Genomic DNA, 24,093 nt, shown 5'->3' with positions numbered 1-24,093 from the left:
GTAAACCTTGTACATGGCTATATCTTTTTCTTCCTCTTTTAAGATGATAAAACTAGGATGTAAGGAGGGTCGGAGGGTCAGAATGGAAATACCAACAGCCTTTTATGCTGAGGAAGAGAGAGACTCTGCTCAGTGGGACTGAGGAACATATCTCCTGCAGGCTGCTTTGAAAATCCCAACCTAGAGGCGTATTCCCTGCCACCCAGAGCACTGTTTCGATCCCTTGATTTTGAAGAGATGTCCTCTGATGGAGAGCACAGGGGGCATGAGCACACACCACTAAGCAGCCAAGTTTTTATTAAGATTGCAAAGGCTTTCATTAGTCTCCAATAAAACCAACCCAGCCCCACTTAATATTTAAATTCCAGCAACTCAGGTATCTCTCTCCAAGGGACAAAAGTTAAGCCGCAGGGAGCCTCTGCCCACCAATGATCTCATTTCTGTTTGTTTGTTTTCTTTCAAGGCGGACAACAAATTGAAAAGGGCCTAGCCAAAGCTCAAGGTGTAGTGTGAGGACAAAAGCCACAAAGGAACTCTAGAACCACTCCATGCTAGGTGGCCCTGCCATCAGTTACAAAAACAAATGGAATTAAACAGCCAGCAAAACACAAATCTCTTCTCCCCTCCTCACTGTGGGAGCTGGGTTCACCTTGCTGTGCAGTGACTCTTCTAATCCATGGGTGTCCCTAGTGCCAACTATGGGGAGGACTTGTGCCCGACAGCAGCACTGATCTCATTGGCTGCCCACCCATGCAAGGAGGTGAAATACATCAGCTCCATGTTTGACCATGGGGGCCTTGTGTAAGTTGATACTGACTAAATAAAACAGCTGATGTGAGATTAATTGCTGTACATTTGGATGGAGATCATTCTCCCCGGCTCTCTCTTCTCCTTAGCCAGCCATAGGTTTCACTTGAAACCACAGTTCCCAAATATACAGAGATTGAGCGAAGCAGAAGTGTGTGTGTGTGTGTGTGTTGTAGGGAGGCAGGGAACTACCCTTCATCACCCCTGGGCTGAGATGGCACAGAGAAGTGATCTCGGAGTATTCCCTGACAATGCCTAATATAGTTAAGCCAATAGGGGGCAGCATTTTACCAGAAACAGGCTTTCCCAGGCTGGGTGGCTGTCTCCCCTACCCCCAGTTCTTCTGCAATTAAAAATAAATTTCTATGTGAAACGTCTTGTGTATAATCATATTTACCAATCTGCACATGTAATTCTAGTGATTTAATTGGGCTGCACTGTGTATTATGGACTCCAATATCACCTTCTGGTGTTGATTTCCTTTTCTATGTAAACTGTTAATTACATACAGGCAAACTAGATCCTGATTCTATTCTCGGAGATACACTCCTGCATCATCCAGGCCCAGTGAAAGTGTACTGACATTTTGTAAAAAGATCATAAACTTGCTTTTAAGACGCAGGCACGCTGAATATCACACAAACCCTTGAATTCCACAGTGATGCTGCCTAGAACAAGCTTTGCCTTCTCTACCTTGTGCAGTGAGGGCTAACACATTTTGGGTATGACACCTGCCACCTTGGTAAGTGATTCTGCAAGTCAGATGGTGACATAGAGCTCCACATCTGAATCCATAGACTGATGCATAATGTACAGTGTACCTCAGTTAATGAGAACACAGTTTACTGGGAAATCTGGTTAGTTGGGATGGTTTCCATGGAAACTGACACACTCACTCCAGTGTTATCCAGTGGAAAGCACTCCTATTTAATTGGGACAGTAGGGCCTCCTAATTGGAATGGTCCATAACACTGGATGAACATCCTGATTAGAACTGATGCTGCTGCAAATTTCCTGAAGTCTATCCCAGTCCCTGTCAAGTTTACGGTCTCTCCAGTGATGGCTAAATTGGCAAAGAACCATAATGTGCCTTTTGGAGTTAAAGGTGCTCCTCATTTGGCACCAACACCCAGAACACAGGGGGTCTGCATGGAAGTAGGCATGAAGAAAAGCCACCTGTCTGGGACAAGAGGCCATTCTCTGTGTTGTCCCGATTAAGCGGCTTCTCCAATGTGCGCATGCAGATGTGTGGTTCAGCTGATGGCCCGCAGGCCAGATTCCATCCAGCCCCCAAATGCGTCTGCCCCCAGAGCAGCAGCTGCCCAGAACGTGTGGCAGCTGTCGAGCACTGCAGTGACATGCTGCACTTTTCTGAGGCCTGCTCTACAAAATGGCCTCCTCCATGTCTACGTGCAAGGTCACATGCGTGGAGGGCACCATTTTGTAGAGCATGTATATCTGTACGTGACCTGTGGAGATGCCCACAAACTAGCATCCGGCCTATGGCCTTTAAAAAGTTGGACCAGATCAGCAAAGCGTATGAGTATGTGGATAGACCCATTGACTTCCATGAGACTTAAGTACCTGCTCAAGGGCTTTGCTGAATTAGGGCCTACAGCATACTGAATGTTAGCAGGAGGGTCAAATATTTTATAGTCACGGCAGGTTGATGGGCTGCTTGAATCATCCAGTTTAAAAAGGTCACACATGGAAAAACTTGCAGAAAATAAAGATTGTCAAATATAAAGGGGAATTATAAATACATTCTTAAAAATGCATTGGGTCGTAGTTCACAATGGTTTTCATGGTTTAGGAAGGAATTTACTAGCTATTCTGAAACCCTGCTCTTAACTAAGTGATACACTGCAACTTTAAATAGATTTTATAATCCTAATTTCTGCTTTTAACTTAATCTTTTATTACTCACATTCACATGTCTTTACTAGCATCTAAAAAGTGTTTTTTGTGGTAGTCATATGAAAGTAATTCTACAGTGCCTGGTGCTTGCTTTTACAAGGCATTTATCCTGTAAACATTTGTGCACGTGCTTTACTTTAAGCATGTGAGTAATCCCATTGACTGTGCATGTCCCTAAAGACAAGTCAGTGGCATTACTCCCATGCTTAGCATTACAGGAATATTCATGTTTGCAGGGTTGGAGGCATAAGAGTACCGAGTTAAGACCTGAGTCTAGGATACAATGCAAACACGATACAGGCTACATCTCTAATTGTAGCGTAGCACTTGGGTGAGCAAACATAGGATACTTGTTTAAGGGATGGATCTGTAATAAACTGCAGATTTACACCACCAGTGATAACTGAAGAGAGGCAAACCAGAATCTTAGGTAAGATCTAGCTGAGAATTCTAATAGTGCACAGTCTGTATGGATCATTTACTATCTGTTAGCTAATGTGGTTGTAATAAACTGTATCGGGCCATATCCAAGTCTCGGGGTTAGGGAGTAGAGGGGCCCTAGGAAGCTCTGGGAGGTGAATCTCAGAGCTGAATTCTACCAAATGCTACTTGCAGAAAAGAGGGGCTTGGGGGTGGCAGAGGAAACAAGGCTGCCTAGCCACATGGAAACCAGGGATCCATAGGGAAAGAGCTCCAACCCCATAAGAGTTACCCCTCTGTGGTACCCAGCTGGCCCCCCTCCTTGAGAAACAGCACTGTTCTCTGCCCACTTGAACCCCTTTGCCTGCACTCTGATCCTCTATGCAGTAAGTTAATGCTGCTTTGGTTACCAGTGTTTCCACTGGCTTGAGATGGGAAATGCAAAAGAGAGCAGCAGCTCCCTGGCCTCGGGCTCAGTCAGCACCTGCTGCGGTTATGGACCCTCAACAGGTCATGTGCTCATCCTGCAGAGGGGATTCCAAAGGCTGAGGAGGAGCGTGCAATAATTCCATGTCTGCATCCCCAGTGTCATAGACTCCTATTGCCTGCCACCCGCACAAGGTGGACTAGTGTCTGCTGTGGCCCCTTACGTCAGTTTCCGGGCCGGTGGATCAGCAATTTCAGCAAATCCAGGAGCTCTACACCTGGCCCACAATTGACACCCTTCTGGGGTCCTGTGCAGAGAGCTGGTGCGGTGCACTGCCCTAGAGTGACCTGGGGTTGTGGAGTCCCCCCTTTGCAGGCTCCAGGTACATTTCCTCTGCGTGATGTAGAGGGGGTCAGGGTTTGTTTTAAATCTGCACTTGGTGGTGTGGATCAGTACTTTTACCGGTTCCCCATTTACCGTTTTTGCAGGCATAATCTGCACCCACCAAATGAACTGTGGGTACAAATCAGAGCACTTTGGGCATCTCTCCCCTACCTGCTTTGCATCCCCCATCGCCGGAAGTGCACAGACCGAGACTTGGGCCTGTCACTGAACTGCACATACTAACTGCGCAGGGCAAGCTGCATTTTTAGAAATTGGGCCCATCTTGCCTGGACTAACTCTGACGTGGAGGCTGCATTTAACTATTGAGTCGTAAGACAGGGCTGGAGCCATCGCATAAAAGAAGCAATGTTCCCATAAATAATGTAACAAAAGGGTAAATACGTACAAAGCAGAAATTAAATAATACAGAAACTATTTCAACAGCTCAGCCATGACTATTGCTAGGATTCACAAGGCCCTGTTACATCCATACATCTTAGGTCTGGTTTTCAGAGCAGTGTGCCTAATTTGCATGTGCTCTTTCATGCAAATCAGGCAATTGCAGCCTAGATAACTGGCCAGCTAACTGGACATTTACATGCCCAATTTCCTGATTTCCACATGCAGCAATTGAGCATGCAACTGTCCAGTTAGATGCTTAATCAGCCACATGTGCATGCAATTACCCAATTTGCCCGCACAATTGAAGTAAGTGTGGGTAATTAGCATGTGCAAGTTAGGCACACAGCTGCATGATCATAGAGTGTGCCTGACTGCACACATGCCATTTTGAATATCTGTTCTTTGATATCTCCATGAAACAATTCAATGTGATTAAAGAATAACCAGCTATGGTATTTTATTTAAATATATCGGCCTTGAGTTGCAGTAACACCAAGTGCTCAAAGTTCCAGCTGACCTCAAGGAAAGCTCTGAGAGTCAGGCCCATTGTCCCCAAAGTCAAAACAAGAGGGCAGCATGCGGGAGGAGCCCCGGTGTCTGAGGGGCACTGGGACAGGAGGGGAGGAACCACCAATTACCCCAAGCAAGGAGGGAGCGGGGAACATATGGTGCCGGTCACAGCCAGGGACTTCACTAGGCTGCAAGACAGCCCCAGATAAGGGACCTCACCCAGCACTCTTCTGTGTTCATCGCACCGTGCAAGCATTACCGGCCAAATTGGGCCACCCTTGCTCATGCCAAGTACTGACTTACTCAGGGAAATCAGCGGGGACACCCCCAGGGAAACGTCCTGGACGTGGCAGGGCTTGTCTGCCCAGCATACGCTGCCGCACCCACACTCCTTTAAGAAGGTTTCTTGGCCAGACATTCATGACTAAACCAAAACCAAACAGTCCCTTCACTCACCCTTTGTCCGAGGGTTCCTCAGCCACCACTCCAGAGTCCCAGGGGTCTCCGGTGAGCCTGCTTCTGCAGCTTCCCTATCCCGGCCAGATCTGATCCCTTTCTGGAACGCTGGCCCCGGGGCCTCTGGCCCCTTGCTCCCGGGATCTACACAGCGGTTGGCTGCTCTCCCCAGGAACGGCCTGCCCCCAATCACTCCTCCCCATCCTGTCCTCTGGCAGATCTTTATAGGCCCAGGTGCAGGCCTGCCCTCTTTAATAAGCTCAGCTGGGCCCCCTGCTCTGACACAGGGGTGCTAGGCCTGGTCTACTCATAGGCACCAGCTACCCTGTGACAGGTACCAACCAGCATGTGCCAGGGTACCAGAATCTGGCTGTAACCAATTAAACCCCATGGCCCCCCTACATGGGAGCTAAATGTTATGAGAATAGGTGGGAGGAAATTGAGAAAGGCTAAAGGCCAACCTCACTCACGCCAAGTGGTAGTTTCCTCTTCAAGTAGCTCTGCTGAAATCAGTGAGGCTACTCAAAGAATAAAGCACAACTTAGGGTGAGTAAAGGTGGCAGAATTGGACCCTAAGTCCCAGATCTTCAAAGGTATTTAGGTTTCTGACTTCCATCAAAATCAGTGGGAGTTAGGAGAAGATAAGAACGGCCATACTGGGTCAGACCAAAGCTCCATCTAGCCCAGTGTCCTGTCTTCCCACAGTGGCCAATGCCAGGTGCCCCAGAAGGAATGAACAGAACAGGGAATCATCCAGTGATCCATCCCATCGCCCATTCCCAGCTTCTGGCAAACAGAGGCTAGGGACACCATCCCTGGCCATGCTGGCTAATAGCCATTGATGGACCTATCCTTCAGGATCCTACATATCTTTGAGGATCTGGGCTTACATGACTTTCCCAAGGCCACAGAGGGGGCTATCTATATTGGGGACCCATAGGCCTGAACTTCAAATCTCCAGCTGCCTTGGTGGTGAAAGTACATTTACTGCCTTTGTGAGCATAATGCATTCAGCACCCTTTGTAGGAGTTTAGTTCTTCTTTCAAAGAACATCACAACCCAGCGGGACAGGGAAAACAGCCAGCCTTCCCTTGCAAGTGAAAACCGGGGTTTGGTGTGCAACTGGCACTGACTAGGCTGCCCCGCTCCTGGAACACCACTTCATCTCTAGATTGCACTCATGAATAACGTGAGTCTGAATTTACCAAGCTGGAGTGATCAGCCCCCTCCAGCCTTCTATTCATTACTCCAATTAACGATCAGTCGCCTGAAAAATGGGCCAATCTGTTTCTTGGGGCGCTGCATAGAAAATCCATGAGCCAAGCCAATTAGCGTCCTGGCCCTCACTGTCTAGGGAATTTAATTTAGTTTCTTGGTTGATCTAAGCACCAAAATGTTGTTGTTTTGTTATGGGGCAAATAATGTTTGTTAAATGAGTGGAATCCCCAAGGCCCATGTGTTGTTGATAGTTCTGCGTCCTTCCAGGCCGTGAGGGGCAATAAGGCAAAACTGCTTTGTTCCACACACATGGCTGCTGTATTCTCATGACAGCCCACAGCAGCTGGACACAGGCAGAACAAACCTTTGCCACCCGGGGTGGGCGTGACAGCTTCCCTCCTAAATAGCTGCACACTTGAGCAAGCCTATTGTCTGGCCAGAAAGCATTTCAACTGCCCATTATCAGGCAGCCGCTGCACAAGAGATGCCGCCTGCATGGATGGACAACCTGTCTGCAGAGCATATTGTTTGGGGGCAATTAATTTGCAAATTGCCAGTTTGCAAATCTATGCATGAATTAGTGACATTACTCCCCAAGTGGCTTTATTTTTAATTATTATTATTTTTAAGGAAGCCCCATGAATAAATAGGGTAACGTGCCTAGGCTCATTCTCCCAAATGTGTTGTTACCTCCTAGCAGAAGAGGAAATAGAAATATACAGAGACTGGGTAGAAGAAAGCTCCTCAATGATGTCTGGGTTTCTAAGTCTCCCAGTGGAGGCTGGAATAATGGTGACACATGTTGCTCGAGAGCTTTTGCTCAGTTTGTGACATTATTTTTCTGGAGAGAAAGACGGTCTCACGGGCACTGGTTAATTCTACATTAGTGGTATCTATCTACTGCACGCTTTGTAACGTGGCCCCCATCCTGTAACTGAACTGCACTTGAAAACGCTCATTCATTTCAACAGGACTTTCCATGTCTGGAGCAACTGACGGAGCCAATAGTGTCATGCTTCCCAATCTGTGCCATCCAATTGCCAGGCAGAACCTCTTTGGCCTGATTCTTCACTTGCTAACACCACTTCTATGCTTCTGTAGGTCCCCGAAGCCCATGGCGTTACACCAGAGTAAAACTAGTGTAACGGGAAGTGTCTACAGGGCAACTGAAGGTGCACTTAAACGACAAGGAGTCCGGAGCACCTTGAAGACGAACAGATTTATTTGGGCATCAGCTTTCATGGGTAAAAACCCCACTTCTTCAGATGCAGGTGCACTTGCAGCTCCCGCAGGCGTTTGCACGGGCCCGACTGAAAACGGAAGCCTGGGCGCAGCGGTGTGGGCGTCAGTGCAGGCAGCCAGACACCCAGCACCTACTCGGGCTGCTGAAGCTTGTGCCGCCACCCCTACACCGCTACCCTTACCCCTGCCAGCGCGGGCAAATCCAGTGCGGGTCTGTCTCCCCACGCTGCACCAATCACACCTCGGATCGCAGCGTAAACATGCCCCCCCGGCAGGGAATAGGGCCCATTTTTCACACTGCATGGAGCGCGCCTCATTGAAAACAGAGCATGCAGCTGACTGGTAATGGTGCAATACCAACAAGGAATATAAATAGAGAAAGGCTCTGCCCAGAAAGTTCAAACTTGGAGTTAGGCATCTAAATTGATCGTAAAACATGTAAATAAGTGGCCAGAGTTCTCCACGCCTTTGAAGATCTTGCCACATAGTTAGTGTCTAAATGGGGATTTAGGTGTGTAATGTCCGGCATCCAACTCTGAATGTGTTGGCTTTTGTTGCTACAGTCCAAGAACTCAGAAGGAAAAGGCCCCAGCTGGCGAGATTTCTCCCTGTTGCTGAGTTTGCATGACCATGCTGGTCAGTCCCTAGCATATCATCCTATTCTAGATGTTTTATAACTCGATTCTCAATGAGAATTTCAACTAATTTACCAGGCACAGACTTAAAAGGTCCTGGTCTGTAATTCTCCAGCTCATCCCTAATGCTTTTTTAAAATAGAGATACAATTAGCTACCCCTTCAATGGTCTACTGATTTTAATGAGCGCTCAGCCCTTCCCTCATAAGTTCTTTCAGAACTCTTAGGTGTCCACCATCTGGGCCTGGGACTTTTTGCTTAGAAATGTGTTAGCTTGCTCCAGCCCCTCTTCCTTTGACACCTGAATCTTTGATATTATCTCATCTTTGTGACCAGAAGAGATACAGAAACACTAGACTAGTTGGATGGACACCTAGAGCCCGATTTTCAGAGGTACTGAGCACTTGCAGTTCAGATGGATTTTAACTGGAGTTACGGCTGCTGGCCCCTTCTGAAAATCAGACACCTGCTGATTTACAGGCCACAGTAGCAATCAAGCATATCAAGTTTCTGTACAGATTCCTGAAGAGCCTGGTTCCCAAGATCTCAGCAGGTGAGGCTGGCCAGTTATGAATGAGGTAATACTGCTCCCAGGTGGCTGTGGCTAATCCATAGGAGATTATTAATTATTGTTATAACATCTGGTTGTGAAGTGGCGGGGGGGGGGATTTTGGAAAAAAAATGTTGATTTTTTTCTGATTTCCATTCCCAATGTTCAAAATTTTATCAAAATTGTAAAATCTGGAAGATCTTTGCCATCTATTATCATCCCTTATTTATCACAATAGCAACTAGATGCCTCAACCATTTGGTGCCCCTTGGTGATAGGCACTGCACAGCTGTATTGTAACAAACAGGCTCTGCCCTGAAGAGCTTACATTGGTCAGGGCCAATCCTGCAAAGACTTATGCATGGGCTTCACTTGTCTGAACTGAGCATGCTCATCCAGTCTAAAGACACACTGGACACTGCTGGCTGTGAGTCAAGTTAACCGTGTGCATACGTTTTTTCAGGACCAGGGCCTTAACTTACATGTCGTGCTTTGCGAGCTTCATTCAAGGAGGCTAAGAATGTAAAGAGGCTCACAGGGAAACAGGAAACCTTTTGGCCATTCCATTGCGGACTGCAGTAAAGAGTGCTCAGGCATGGGGCTGGGGTGTGTCTTAAAACAACTTTCTTCTTCTTGTTCACAAACATTTCTTCACTGACACCGTTCCAGCTCTCCCCTGTTTCTTTCCGGAAACACAAAGTGCATCCAGGTGCTTTACATCTGCCCTCCAAAGTGACCAAAGAGCCTCGTATGAAGAAACTCAGAAATAGAGAATCAAGTGACGCACCATCATCTTTTACACATGCAGATTTCAGGACTCAGTGGGATACAGTCCAGGACAGAAGTAGGAAACCCAAAGTCATAGTACTCTTCCTCCAAACTCCACCCACAACCAACCTCTCCCCACTTGCCATGCCCAAATGAGACAACACTCACCAGAGATTGTGCCGATGCTCAGACTAGCACCACCAATATCCTGGAAGGCTCCTTGGGCGTAACTCTCTCTTGTTGGGGTTCAGATGTCTTGCTGGGCTCTGCTAGGCTGCGTCTGATATGGGAAAAGGAAAGTGGTGGTACTCAGCCCCGGTGCCCACTGGAGCGGTCACTCAGAACAGATTGCACAGAGCATCACGATCTGCTCCTCCTCTCCTTTCTGACATGGTTTGACCAGCCGTTAAGTAGGGAACAATGCTGACATGTAGAGGTGGGATGGGAAAACTGGATATGTGGGTGATGGTTTGGGATAGAGTTAACTCTTGGCCAAAATCACAATTCTGCAGCAAACATGTATGCCAGCACTTGCTGCAAAACTAGCCAGGATAACACGCCGTCCAGGCCATAGCACTTCACCCAGGAATTTCTGCATTAAGCCCATAATTCCGGTTTGAGATCTAGCACATCATTTAGAAAGACACACGTACAGTCTCCATCTGAATTCACTGCATCTCTACATAAGTTGTTCCAACGGTTAGTTACCCTCACTGTTAAAAACAGCATCTTATTTCTAGTCTGAATTTGTCCAGTTTGGGCTCTCACTGTGCCCTTTTCCTGCAAAATTAAAGAGCTGGCTATGATCAGAAACGTTTGTCAGGGCTGGGCCATGGGTGGCCAGCATGCCCTGGTCAGCTGCTAAGTTGTGATTGGGAGACAAGGAGGGGGTCAGGCGTGAGCTGGGTCAAAATGCCAGGAAGTCAGGGTCGGGCACCACGTTGCAGGTGGCAAGCAGATAGCAGAGTTGGAGTCGAGCTGGGTCAGGTTACAAGGATATTGGGGTCAGGTGCCAGGTTGCAGACAGCAATCTAATAGTGAAGTTAAGGAGAAGCCAGCATCAGAAGCTGGAGCCAGTGGGGTCTGGAGCAGAGACAGGCAGGTAGTCCGTGGTGTGGCTCAGACAGCGACCCATCATGGCTTCCTGGTTTATATACTGGTATTGGCCAAATCACTGGACTGTGAGGGGCCACCATTCAGGCCCTGTAGGGCGGTACTTACCACTGAGCTTAGCTTCACAGTCTCTTTCCATAGCTGCCTAGCCTGTAGCTCTCAGAGCACTGTGGAGGTACCAGAACCCCTACAGCCCCAGGTTCTAGACCTGCAGGTTCTTACAGCTTTTCACCCCATAGGTGCTTCTAGACCAGGAACAAGTCACCTCTTAACTTTCTCTTGGCTAGACTAACCAGACTGAGCTTTCAACTCTCACCATAAGGCAGGTTTTCCAGACCTCAAATCATTCCCGTCGCTCTCTTCTGAACCCTTCTCGATTCGGTGGGGACCCCAAAACTGATCATGTTCCACTAATCGTCTCAGTAATGCTGTATGTAGAGGCAATACCACATCCCTGTGCCTACTTGATATTCCTTTGTTTATACATCCAAAGATCACGTTCCTCTTCTTCGCTACAGCATTGTGCTAGGAGCTCATGTACTTAGTTTCTTTTCAGCATCAAGACATTCCAGGAGACAATCAGCCTTCTTGGGTGGCCTACCTTGTTTGTACCTAGATGTAGGACCTTGCATTTGGCTGTATTAAAACGTATGCTTAAATGAGTCCACCTTACCAAGCAATCTGGGTCGTTCTGTATAGCTGACCTGTCCCCATCATTCTTTACTGCTCCATCAGTTTTTGTGTTGTCTGAACATTTTACCAGCCACGAATTTATGTTTTCTTCCAGAGCACTGCTAAAAATATTGACTGGTACTGGGCCAAGAACCAGTTCCTGAGGAACCCCCTGGAAACACAATATGTGCTAATGAGCTTCCATTTACAGTTGCTTTTTCACATCTGTCATTTATCCACATTTTAATTAATTTAATATGGGCTACACTGATTTTGTATAGCGCTCATTTTATTTATCAGAATGTTATGCAGGAAAACATCAAATTCCTTACAGAATTCTAAGTATATAATGTCAACACAATTACCTTTGTCAGCCAAACTTGTAATCGCATCAACAAACCCTATCAAGTTTGTTTGACGAGACCTAATTTTCCATAAATTAGTTGGCATTAATTATGCTACCATTCTTTAATTCTTTACTGATTACATCCCATATCAGCCTTGCCATGATTTTCCCTGGGATCAATGTTGGGGGAAGCCACCTATATCTTACTGGCTCATCCTGTTCCCCCGTTTGAAGCATTGGCACATGCGTTTCCCCCCCTACCCCCCATCCAGTTCTCTGGAGCTTTCCCAGTGTTCCAGGATCTATTAAAAATCAACAAAGATAGTTCATAGAGCTCCTCAGCCAATTCTTTTACTACTCTTGGGTGCAGGTTATCTGGTCCTGCTGATTTAAATGCTTATCCTCCCCAGTTGCTGATGGAATAAAAAGTATTTCCTTATCATCATTATAAGATACAACTACTACATCTTTCCAATTACAGAACAGAACTATTTATTGAATACTTCTGCCTTTTCTGCATTGTGAATGACAGTTTTACCAACCTTATCTAATATCAGACCTATGCCATTGCTAAAATATTTACAGAATTCCTTCTATTGTCCTAAACCCTGTTGGCCACAGGTTTTTTGTTGGTATCTTCATTTTCCCTTGTCAGCGCTCGACATTTCCTAACTGCCAGTTTGTAACCATTGCTCTATTGACTTTAATGGAGCTAATCCAATAAACACTCGCTGAGTATCTTGTGTTTCTCATCCTGCCTGTAATCTAAACGTTTCAAGGGTTTGGGCAAAGGAAACAGACAGAGCAAAGGAAGTGCTAGGGCATGTAGACAGGTTTCTATTTCCTACCCTCCCTAATGAAGGCCAGCTCCCTTCAGTCCTGGTTGTGGCACCAATGTGTTCAGAAGATTTATGACTACTTTGTTACTGACATGCAATAAAAATAATAATCGGCTGAACAGCTCGCTTATTGTCAGATGATTATGTAGCTGCATTATGCAATTTTGCATTTTTTTCACCAAAATCTCTACATTTCAGTCCAGTTTGTGGTTTTATTCTGTGCCATTAACACTTTGGTATTACACAGGAGTATACTTCACACTGCAAATTCTCTGGAATTAGGATTATGCTATCAGGAAATAAATACAAATTTCTCAATTTGGCCTTGTCTGTGTTGCTGGTAATCAGGAAATTGTTTGTCCTTAACCTAAAACAGAGGATTGAATTCTTAAAAATGGGATAGAGAAAAATGCTTTTAGGATGATTTCTTTTCAATAAAAATATCATAGTCTTAAAGCTAAATAATAACCGTCTTTATGCGGCTGTTCCACATGAAACACACCAGGGGCTAGCTCTGCTGTTGGTGTAAGTCAGGGCAGCACCGTTAATTTAACAGAGCTATTTGCAACAGCTAAGGATCTGGCCCTATTGCTTTGAAAGAGTCATCAGCTTGCTAACAAAATCATGGAAAAGAGTATAACAGGATTTTGTAGGGGCAAATAATATTAGAGAGAAAATAAGGTGGGTTAGGGACAAGAGCGAGAGCCTGTTACATTTGTCATTCATTAAAATTGTTTTAGATTGGAAAGTGCTCCAATTTGGGCAAGTTGAGTCACAGCCCAACTCTAGGCTATTATGTTTATTTATTTATTCAGCATTTTTACTAGAGATGGGTTGGAATCATGGCCAGTACATCTTTAATAACAAACCTCCTGATTTAATCTTCTTTAGAGCTCTGTAGGGCATTACTAGGTATAATCTAACTCTTCCAGGTTATTGTAGACGCACTTATGGACATAAAACCTTCTTTAGGAGAATTAGGTATTTTCTCATTATGAGCACGAATATCTTTTCACTGAATGTCACCAAATTTCCATGAAAATCTGATTGACTCTCATTGACTGGTTACCTAGTGCTCTTCATTGGAGTGGCTATTAAAATGAAAGATCAAAACTGTCTTGAATGAGCAGTCCTTTTGTTACGTACGACTCAGGCTTATGAAGTAATTATTTGATATAAATAGGAATCATTCACCTGAAATATGTTCACCTTCAAAACAGACATTTGCACTACACTTTCGGATGGAAAGATTAATTAAGTTGCTCAGTCTGATTAATTATTGGCTCCGTATGTGGAAATTTACCCATGTGACACTTGGACTCCAGGGCTGACTGAAATCTTGCATTTTCCATAAGTGTCTAGATGGCACAGGCAAAACGGGCATTTGCATATCTCATTGGGCTTTCTGTTCCTCTTGCCCACATCTGAACTTTCACATAGTGAGGATGATCCTGTGGTTAAGGCCCTGGGCTGGGCCCTAGGAGCTCTGGGTTCAAGTCCCTGCTCTAACATAGATTCACCTTAGACAAGTCTTAATCTCTCTGTGCCTCAGTTCCATAGCTATAAAATGAGGTAAATAATGCTCCCTTCATCTGTCCTGTCTATTTAGATTGCAAGCTCTCTGGGACAGGGACTGTCTCCTGCTGGCTGCATGTGCATAGCCTGTCATACAAACAATACAGAACATTAATAATAAGAAGAAAACTAGAACAATGGTGGCAATAAAGCTTCTTTGAATCCAGTCATCAGCACCCCAAGGTATTCAGACCTTCCGAGACAGCCCATTGCTCTGTAGGAAGCCTAAAGAACTTTTTCCCTTGCTGTAGCATCCACAAAATCTTGGGCAGTGTGACCCCTTCGAGGAACGGAGCGGCTAGTGGATCTGGGTTGCTTTCTACAGCCACCAGAATGAAGCACCCCTTAGCGTAAGGAACTTGCATTCCACTTCATTGAAAAGCCTGACTCAAACTGAGATGAAACTATTCCGAGCCAATAGAGCTGGTTGGGTTTGTTTCGGTGAATACTAAACTTGCAGCAAAATGCGTTTTTGTGGCACTGAAATTATTTGTGAATTTGGACCGAGTCTGGAGAATCGTTTCATCTAAAAAAAAAAAAATCACGAATGATTCTGCAAATTTGAGTTTTGGCTCCATTCTGATTTTACCACTTGGCAAAGGTGCCTGCAGCCCCGGAGAGGTGGTGCTTTCTGGCGTAGGTTATAAATCAAAACGAAAACAATAACTAAGTACTCCAGAGTGGGAGTGATCAGCCAGTGGCACAGAGTCAGCCGTGGTGGCACTGGTGGATGTGCACGGGGGGCTACCATCCGGGCTCACATGACTGGCTCTCTCAGCAGCCTATGGCACTCTCGCGTACAAAACCTAGGACGGTGGATGCTGCTTGGATGGCGTCACTTATTTCTCTTGGAGAGGTGGCAAACAGCTATGGCGGGTGAGACTCCCCTTCCCCAAGAGTCCTTGCTTATAAAAATACTGATCATCCCCCACCCCAGCCCGCGAGCACCCTTGTCCACCACCAGAAACTACCCTTACAAATTCCTGGGTAAGCCCGCCCACCTGTCTGGATAAATCTTTCTAGTTATTAACAGTCTGCCTAATGGCCTCAGCCAAGAGCAGGGTCCCATTGTGCTGGGTGCCGGATGGACACATGCTAAGAGACAGTCCTTGTCCCAAAAAGCCTGCACTCTAAACAGGCAAAGGAAGTGCTAGCTCCATTTTACAGATGGGTACTGAGGCCTGGAGAGGCTATGTGACATCCAAGCTCTCAGCAAGAGCCTCTGGCTGATTGGGGAATCAAACCCAGTTCTTCTAACTACAGCCCAGGGCCTTCGCCACAGAACCATCCTTCCTCTCTTTCTACCTGGCTAGGTGCCTTATCTGATCTTTGTACAGATCTGCTGCTGCTCACAAAACAGCACATAAGTACCAGCTTCGCTTCACATTGCATTTTGGAACCCATTTTATTTTGTTATATATTTATTTGCCTGGGTTTTTCTGCACAAAATTCTCAACATAGGAATTCATGGTTGGAGCTGGCTGAAATTCCATCACACTTTATAAGCCTCCTGAATAGTGAGCATAGTTAAGCCATCTAACTTTGTAAGCATCCTATCTTTTTGAAATACGCCCCTCTTTTGAATAATCAGAGAAAGTCCCCAAAAGGGTTAAACACTTTATTTATATGGCTTTGTTCGTTATGTTAGTGCTTTGCTTGTTCTGAGAATTAATGGAAGATAAGCTAAAAGTTCATTTATAAGAGTATTAAAGGATAATTATGATGGAGTAAATGCAGAGGGTCAAAAGGCATTATGATGAACAGACTCATAATATAGGGCTTGGGAAAACAGGCTAAAATGTATTCAGCAATACAGTACCTAATATCACTCCATGAATTCCATTAGAGATGCATTTCTTTTCCCCCCTCCCTTCTTCATTTTCAGTTTTTAATTAAAAGTGCAGTGACTGGGACTTCGCTGTTCATCTACGAACGCAACACGATAAATTGATCTCAGCAACTTAAATTAAAGTTTCGGGCAGGCACAAATATGTGACCTTTTAATATCAACAAAATAATAAAAAAGATTTGGTAGGAAATCTGTTTCAATCAGATTAGAAGAGAAGTGGGTAAAGCTGATTACAAGCCCGCTAAACACAGTGTTTGGTCAGTATTTGTTCAGAAACAATAGCGTTAATTCTACTTTAACAAGTATTATCTGAAAAATCAATAATTAATGGGAACCCGTTATCAGCTTGTAATTTAGCACACCGGAAAAGTGAAAGCAAGGGGGGCACCTGCTTTTACTTGACCCGTTGGGCCAATGGATTAACCGGTGACAAGAGAGTTCTATTTTTTTTTAAAGTGGCTGTGTAACGAAGTCAATTTCAGCCTATTGTATGTCCTCTTGACACCATTAGGTGCTCTCCCATGGTTTTAACTTCTGGGTTGACAATGACTTCCCAAGGCTTTGTGTAAGGGCCAGGCCTTGTGTGGACCTGTTTCTATAACACAGGGAGAGGCTTCTTTATGAAGGCTCTGGGAAGAGGACATTCCTCCCCGGTCCGCGTGTGGCTGGGAAAGGTAAAAGCATTCTGGCAAAGGCACTGTGCCCCCGGGGGGAAGAGTCGTGCTGTGTCAGGTTGAGGAGCGGAGAAGGCAAGCGTCAGGCAGGAGGTGGAATGCCCCTTGCTACAAGGTGGCCTGTGTCCTACTCACTTAAGTGCCCTCTATTATGGCTCCTCCTTCATTGATAGGCATTGAATGGACATGTGCAAAAGCATGTGAACTGTCACATCTTCACCAACCACCTTCCCCTCCCCTGGCCACGGCAGCCCTCGCTGGGGAAACCAACTCAGGTGACTTCTGCGCTGCATATGGTCTTTTTGTGTGTGTGTGTGTGTGTGTGTGTGCGCGCGCACGCGTTAGGAGTACTTGTGTGTGTGACTTGTCATTGGAACAGGTCATTGCAACAGATGCCAAGCAGATAATGGGTCCGAGAACCATATACGTATGGACAGTACAGATGTTCTGGGCAGGGGAGGGCTGGGAAAGGATGCGTGTGCCTGCAGAGGAGGGGGCGGGTGGGCGTAAAAGGAACATTGCTATTTTCTAAAGCTTCTGACGGAAATAAGGACAAACCATGCATGGCAGTGACTTACAGCACGAGGCTGGTGCGAACAGCTGACCTCGCTGTGGCGAACGCATTCCAGCTGTAGCAGAGGGCCAGGTTCTGATCTCGCTACGGCAGCGCAAATCCAGAGCAATTCCACTGGCCTGGGCGGAGTTACTTCAGAGTTACCGTGGCGTAACCCCAGTGTCTGTACCTGGTGAAAGAGGACGTCAGGACAGGGAATGTCAGGAAATGAAGAAGCCTGAGGTACAAAGCAAGAGCCCTTCTTGAAACTTGCAGAGATGAAAGAAAAGTGGCTACAACAACGTTGCTCCTTCTTGCAAGGCGGGGTGTGGATGATCATGTGAAAGTCTCACATAAATTGCCACAGTCTGAATAACTGTCAGCTACACAAAAAGCCATGATTAAAAGCTGACTGAGAAATAATGACATAATGGGTGTCACTAATAACAATTGTGACAAAGTTCCCAGCCTGTATTGGTGGGTCCCGTGCTTCCGGGCAGATTCAATGGCCTCAGAAACTCACTCAGGCCCCAGGTGTGACCTCCCTTTCTCAAGGGTCACAGCCTACCGAGCTACTTTCCTCGCGGCCAGTCTGGGAGGTGGGGAGGGGGAATACCCCACAGTCTCTGCGGCTCCTTTGAGCTCAGTAGGCGCAGTTCAGCCTCCCGCCTGGACCAAGGCCTGCTTCCCCTCTCAAGGGGGTCTCTGTAGAGCAGGGGGGAACCCGGGCCCACCCTCTACTCTGGGTTCCAGCCCAGGGACCCTCATGGTAGCAGCTGTTGGCGGCTTCCCCTTCATCCCTGGAGATGCTTCGATTCCTTGGGTCACTTCCCCGTGGTCTCCTTTTGCTAGCTTCCCCCTTACCTCAGGCTTCAGCAACACTTCCTCTCCTCTAGCTCCTTTCACCAGGGCTTCCCTGAGGGAACTGGAAAGGAGAGCTTTTAAACAGTATAAGAGGGACCTTGATTGGTTCCAGCTGTCTCTATTAGCCTAACGGCCTTAACTGCTCAATTGGCGTCAGGTGTCTTAATTGGCCTGGAGTAGCCTGTGTTTGGCTATCCAGGGAACAGGGACCTGCTCGTTCTGAAGGCTTAAATACCCAGCGCTCAAAAGGACCACTCTCTTACATTCGTCTGGTCTGAGTCTCTCACGCAATGAATCAACGAGAACCATCGGTATGGTCCAATGAATCCGGAGACCCGGATTTTATTCCCAGCTCTGCCAACAACCTGCTGGGTGACCTCAAGCAAGTCACTTTGTCTGCTTGGACACTAAACTAGTTGGGGCAGGGACTCTCTGCTACTATGGGTGTGTCTACACTGCAGTCAGAGGTGTGAGTGCAGCAGACATAGACACCCCCAGCGAGCTGTGATCCAGCTCAAGCCAATAACAATAGCAGCGAAGCCATGGTAGGACAAGCTAACCACTTGAGTACATGCCAGGGACCCAGGTGGGCTTGTACAGCTCCTGCTGCTGCAGCTAGCGAGATCAGAGCTCACTCCGGGCTGTCTACACATGCTGCAGTCACACCTCAGATTGCAGTGTAGACATGACTGGTGTGAATGCCCTTGCAGTGTTTAGTGCCATGGGTCCTGAGCTCCGTTCGGGAGCTGAGGTTCTACTGAAATCCTGCTTCTGAACAATGGTTAATACAATCAGTTGCAGACATTGCAACTTCACTTAGTCACAGAGGTATAACAGGATCCCTGCTTTAAAAGCCATTTAAACATGTTGTCAGATGTTTTTTTCATGTGAAAGTGATGGTGCCTTTCCCTTAATTGGAAGTATTGTTTAGACACAGGCTGGCGTTAGGACACGGCACGCAGATTGTGCTGTGATGTGGGTTTCTTGACAATCAGTGACACTAGAGGCTTTCAGCAAAAAGAACAGATTGAAGACAGATTGTGTGGATGAAGGAGTGTAGTGCAACATAGATGGGGAGTGGCTTCAGAGACGACATTTAATCATTCAACATTAACACAAGGCATCTGTCACCATACTCAGCAGTGATGGGGCTACATTGCAAAACAATATGTTCGGGAGCTCCTAATCACTTCCAAAACACGACTTTTGCAGAGAGTTCTTTTAATGGCTGGCACAAATCCTTATATTTTATTATAGCAATCCCAACCAAATCCTGCAATAAATGGAGTTTTTATTAATGTGCAGCTGTTAAATGAAAAAAAAATAAAACTCAGAAATAAAAATGAATCCCTGAATAATCAGGCTGATCCCGAACAGTAAGAACAAGCAGTCAAAGTAAATACTTAAAGCTTTTTATTAATATTTAAAAATATGGCTGTGGGGGGTGGGGTGTTGGGGTTTTTTTTTTTTGCAATGGCTCAATTATATTTTCAGCAGTAAGATAAAAGGAGCTAAATTCAGGCTACCTTTTCTGCCCATGTTTGAGCTGGGAAAGAGGCAGGCAGGAATGAAACCATGATGAGAGGGGTCACGGTCAGTGCATTTTTAGTGAAATTACCTCCCATATCTACTGAAGGAATAGTCTGCAGCGGGGGCAGAAGATTGGCATTGGGCTAAAGGCTTGCAAGCTCTCTGGAGCAGGGATGGTCTTTTTGCTCTCTTTGTACAGCATCTCGCACAGTGAGGTTCTGGTCCGTGACTAGGACTCCCAGGTGCTACCGTATCACAAATAATAAATAATATGGGTAGATGGATACGGGTTCCAAATTAGAGCTTGTCGGGTTTGTTCTTGTGAAAAATTTCAATGAAAACAAAAGTTTTTATTAACACTTTTCTTACAAATTTTGGGGGTTTTTGTTGAAAGCCCAAAAATGCAAAATTTGAAAACCCCCAGATTTAATAGAAATCAGAAATGTCTGTTTTGACAAAAAAGCCTGAAAAAACCTAAACCACATTTTGAAAGAAAAATTAGACAAGCTGTATTCACAGTACTACGTGTTGAAGAGTGGAGTGTGCAGCTATTTAAGGGGAAAATATGATGTCTAGCAGGAGTCAGTCTGCAATGAGCCAGCCTAAAGTAATGTGCATTGAGTTGTGGGTCGCTGTTTTAGGGAGCAGCCTGTTTTGTCTCTCTCTGTTTTGGGTTCTTGTTATCGGTCCGAATTCTAAGAAATATAGTCGTGTTACCCTGCAGCTTCCAACAAGAGTATTTTGTGTTTCTACCAAGTTCTCTGTGTGTATGCCATGAACATAACACCTCACCTGGTTAGAAACCAGATCTTGAACCAACTGAAATTAATGAATCTCTTTCCACTGTCTTCAGTGGCTTTTGGATCATGCAGGAGGAATATTAGCATTCCATTTAAAATAGCCAATTCTTCATGACACATGAAGAAAAATCTCTGCTGTCAGAGCGTGTATCCATAAATGGCCAGGCTGCTTTCGTGTAATTAACATAGAAAGAACTTCATTCCAAATACCCCACTTCCACGGTGTTACAGAGAGTGGAAATGCAGGGACCCTGGAAAAGAGCTGGGAGGACATGCTCATGGACCCAGTGTTTTTAAGGACACCTTGAGCATGTTTAATTGATGTGACAGAGACTTATATGGCTCAATTCCAAACCTCTGTCACACCCTTTGGCAAGGTTACTAGAAATGATGGGCCAGATCTTCAGCTGCTGTAACTCATCTGAGAACAGACCCTATTTTGTATGAACAGTTGGCATCCTTTGGTAGGCTTTCTATAATCGTTCTGTATTGAGGATTTTTCTTTTCCTCTTTTCAGCTTCTTTGGGAAAGTATGTTCAAGGTCAAAGCAAAGAAAACCTGGGTTTTTGAGTCCTTTTTCCCCAATGGGAACAGTTGCACAGAGGTCTCTTTTCCCCTTCATATTCACAAAAAATGGGTTGATCTGGGACTACCTTATGACCGGAAGTGCCCATAAATAATTCCTGCATTAGAGCCCAGTGCTGCCCCCCCCCCGCCACACACAGATACCTTTGCTCTGGTTAATATCTCCAGTGAAGTCAAGAACCACAGTGATAAAAGTGATTCACATGGCTGTTTGCAGGATTGGGTCCTAAATACTTAACTCAGCTTTAAGGATTTGTGGGGGATAGTATTTTTTAAGGCATGTGTTCCTGAGAATAGCATCACAGCATTGACCAGTTAGTGTTGGGTAATTCTTAGCAGCACCCTCTTTGAGAATGATAGGCAAGATGGGTCTGCCCAACAGAGCAGACAAAATCCCTAGTCTAGCCATGATCTTTAAAATTCACACATGTTTACAGGTACTTATTCTATTGGAGTGTCTCTCTTCATTCAGTGACCGCAAAGCCTCCAGAAGCAGAAGACAACTGTGACAGCTTCATCTTTGGCATCAGGAAACCCGTCAGCATGGGTAGACCGTCCACTTGAGACTTTGAATCAGCAGCCTGTTGGAATGCATAAGATAAAAATTAGACCTGATCCCAAGCCCATTGAAGTCAATGAAAAGGCTCCCATCAATTTCTGTGGTCTTTGGATCAAGCCTTTAATGTGTTGTCCATAGAACTGAAAGCAGGAACCTCATAAAACAAGAACACATTAGGATACTGCTCAAGAAATGGGCATAGCCACCTGGATTATTTGTTCTGATTAAATTAAAGTTTAGATTATAACGTCTTTGGGGCAGGAAAGGTGCCTCCCTCTAGGTTCTCTTAAAACAACTTGTACATTTGATGGCATGATATAAATAATAGGTTTCTTTTAAAATGGTTCAGATGCCAAGGTGAGGAGCACGTGATACATATCGTACATCTAGAGAGACGGAGAGAGCATTTGTAGTGATAAAACCAATTCTCACTGATGGTGAAAAATCTCCTTTCATGAAACTGCAGAACACTTTGCAAGTTTGTCTTGATGTTTATTTTGTTTTGGAGGGGTGAAAATGGAAAGGCAGCTTTCTGAAACAGAAGACAGCCAGCTCTCTGGCCTTGTTGAAATACCACATGAGGCCTTGGTTTGTCCAAAAGGAAATCTGAAAGAAATGTTCTTTAAAGAAATCTTTAAACATACCTTGGGCCCCAGCTTATATCTGTAGCACCCAGAAATCAGGCCCCATTTTGCTAGGTGCTGTACAAATACAGAACAAAGAGATGGTCCCTGCTCCAAAGAGCTTACAATCAAACACTGCACTTAGCTGTGACACTCTGAGTTCTTTCCAAAACCTGAAGAAGAGTTCAGTGTAGCCCAAAGCTTGTCTTTCTCTCTCTCACCATCAGAAGCTGGTCCAATAAACACATGACCTCACCCACCTTGTGTCTCTAATATCCTGGGACCAACATGGCTACAATAACACTGCAAACAACAATGGAAGATATGGAATTGTGCTGTCTGAAATGGAAACTCCACAACACGAAGAAAAAGCAAGCAAAACTTAACAGCGATGTCTACTTCCTGATCAAATGCAAGAAACAAACCATCATCTCCAGAAGACGCACTATCTATGACCCTCTGACCACTACATTCCATTCCAAATATGCTGAACAGCTCGGTAGAAGGATATTGGAAGGAGAAAAAAAATCTGGAAACATACCTGGAGACCATGAAAGAAACCCCAAAGAACTATCGAAAAACCCTGATGACAGCCATCCAACTCAAAAACAAAAGATAGAATCAACTTCAACAACTCCACAACCCACAGAACACCACTTCCGGGAGAAACCCTGGCGCTAGGACCCTCAATGGACAATGCACTACACCCCAACACCATCAGTTTACCAAGAGTACCCCTAACTGGAGTAGAATTATCTGTACTCCCCAAGGGATTGAGCTTCTGCCCCACCACAGAACCTGATACCGCACTAACATGTGAAGAATTCTTTCTATGACTCCACCTCTAAGAATTGTTTCATAACAATGATGACACTACCATAATTACCACATCCCCACCAACAGTCGGTGCCCCACAGTGGGAAAAACCACACACTTGATTCGTACATCGATTGCTTCAGGAAAAAAACGGACGGTGAAATCCTTAACGCACATCTCACCCACTGCAATCTCTCCACTGCCAAAAGGACAGCCAGACAATTGCTAAAATCCAACCACCAGAGGGCAATCAAACCAGCAGACAAAAGGGGTGCCAGAGTAGCTCTCAACCATGATGACTATGTCAGCGAAGGCAACTGACAGCTCCCTGATACCACCTACTATGAAGAACTCAAAGAAGACCCCACACCACAATTCACCCAGGAATTTAGGGATATCACCAAATCCTTCCCCAAACTCCAGGAGAAACACTACAAGCTCATCCCCCATGAACCCATCCCAGGGATCTTCTACGTGCTTCCCAAGATACACCAGCGAGGGAACCCAGGCAGACCCATCGGATCTGGCCAGGGCACTGACTGAAGGAATGTCAGGACTCCAAGAAACCTACCTCAAACTACTCACCACACAAAGGGCCAGCTGCCTCCAGGACACAACTGGCTTCCTCCAGAAACCCCACAACATCAACAACCTCCCTCAGAACACCACCCTGGATGTCACCTCCCTACACACCAACATCCTCACAATGACGGCATCACTGCCTCTCTCAAGCACGTACAAGGCAATGGACAACCCTCAGATCTCCACCCTAAACACATCGCCAGACTCGTCCATTTCATCCTCACCCAGAACAACTTTACATTCCACAACAAACACTTTGTCCAAACCACGCAAACAGCCCCGGGTCCTAGGATGGTTCCCCAATACGCCAACCTCTTCCTGGGCCACTCTGAGGATGAATTTCTGGACAAACGCACCATAAAACTAACAATACACTT

The 24,093-nt window shown here is 45.7% G+C and overlaps 1 long non-coding RNA gene across 1 annotated transcript; it reads right to left on the bottom strand.

Annotated features, from left to right (window-relative positions):
- Nucleotides 1-9,954: 9,954 nt before the first annotated feature.
- Nucleotides 9,955-21,706, bottom strand: LOC141984275 (uncharacterized). The gene is made up of 3 exons (XR_012638709.1): nt 21,578-21,706; nt 17,383-17,547; nt 9,955-10,016 (listed from the first exon to the last, which is right to left on the bottom strand). It is a non-coding gene; the product is annotated as an uncharacterized LOC141984275 (long non-coding RNA).
- Between the last annotated feature and the right edge of the window lie 2,387 nt (nt 21,707-24,093).

The sequence above is a fragment of the Natator depressus genome, chromosome 3, assembly GCF_965152275.1.
Source record: "Natator depressus isolate rNatDep1 chromosome 3, rNatDep2.hap1, whole genome shotgun sequence".
NCBI classification, from domain to species: domain Eukaryota; kingdom Metazoa; phylum Chordata; order Testudines; family Cheloniidae; genus Natator; species Natator depressus.
Note: the sequence above shows the minus strand (reverse complement) of the source record. Positions and strands in the feature narration are given on the sequence as shown.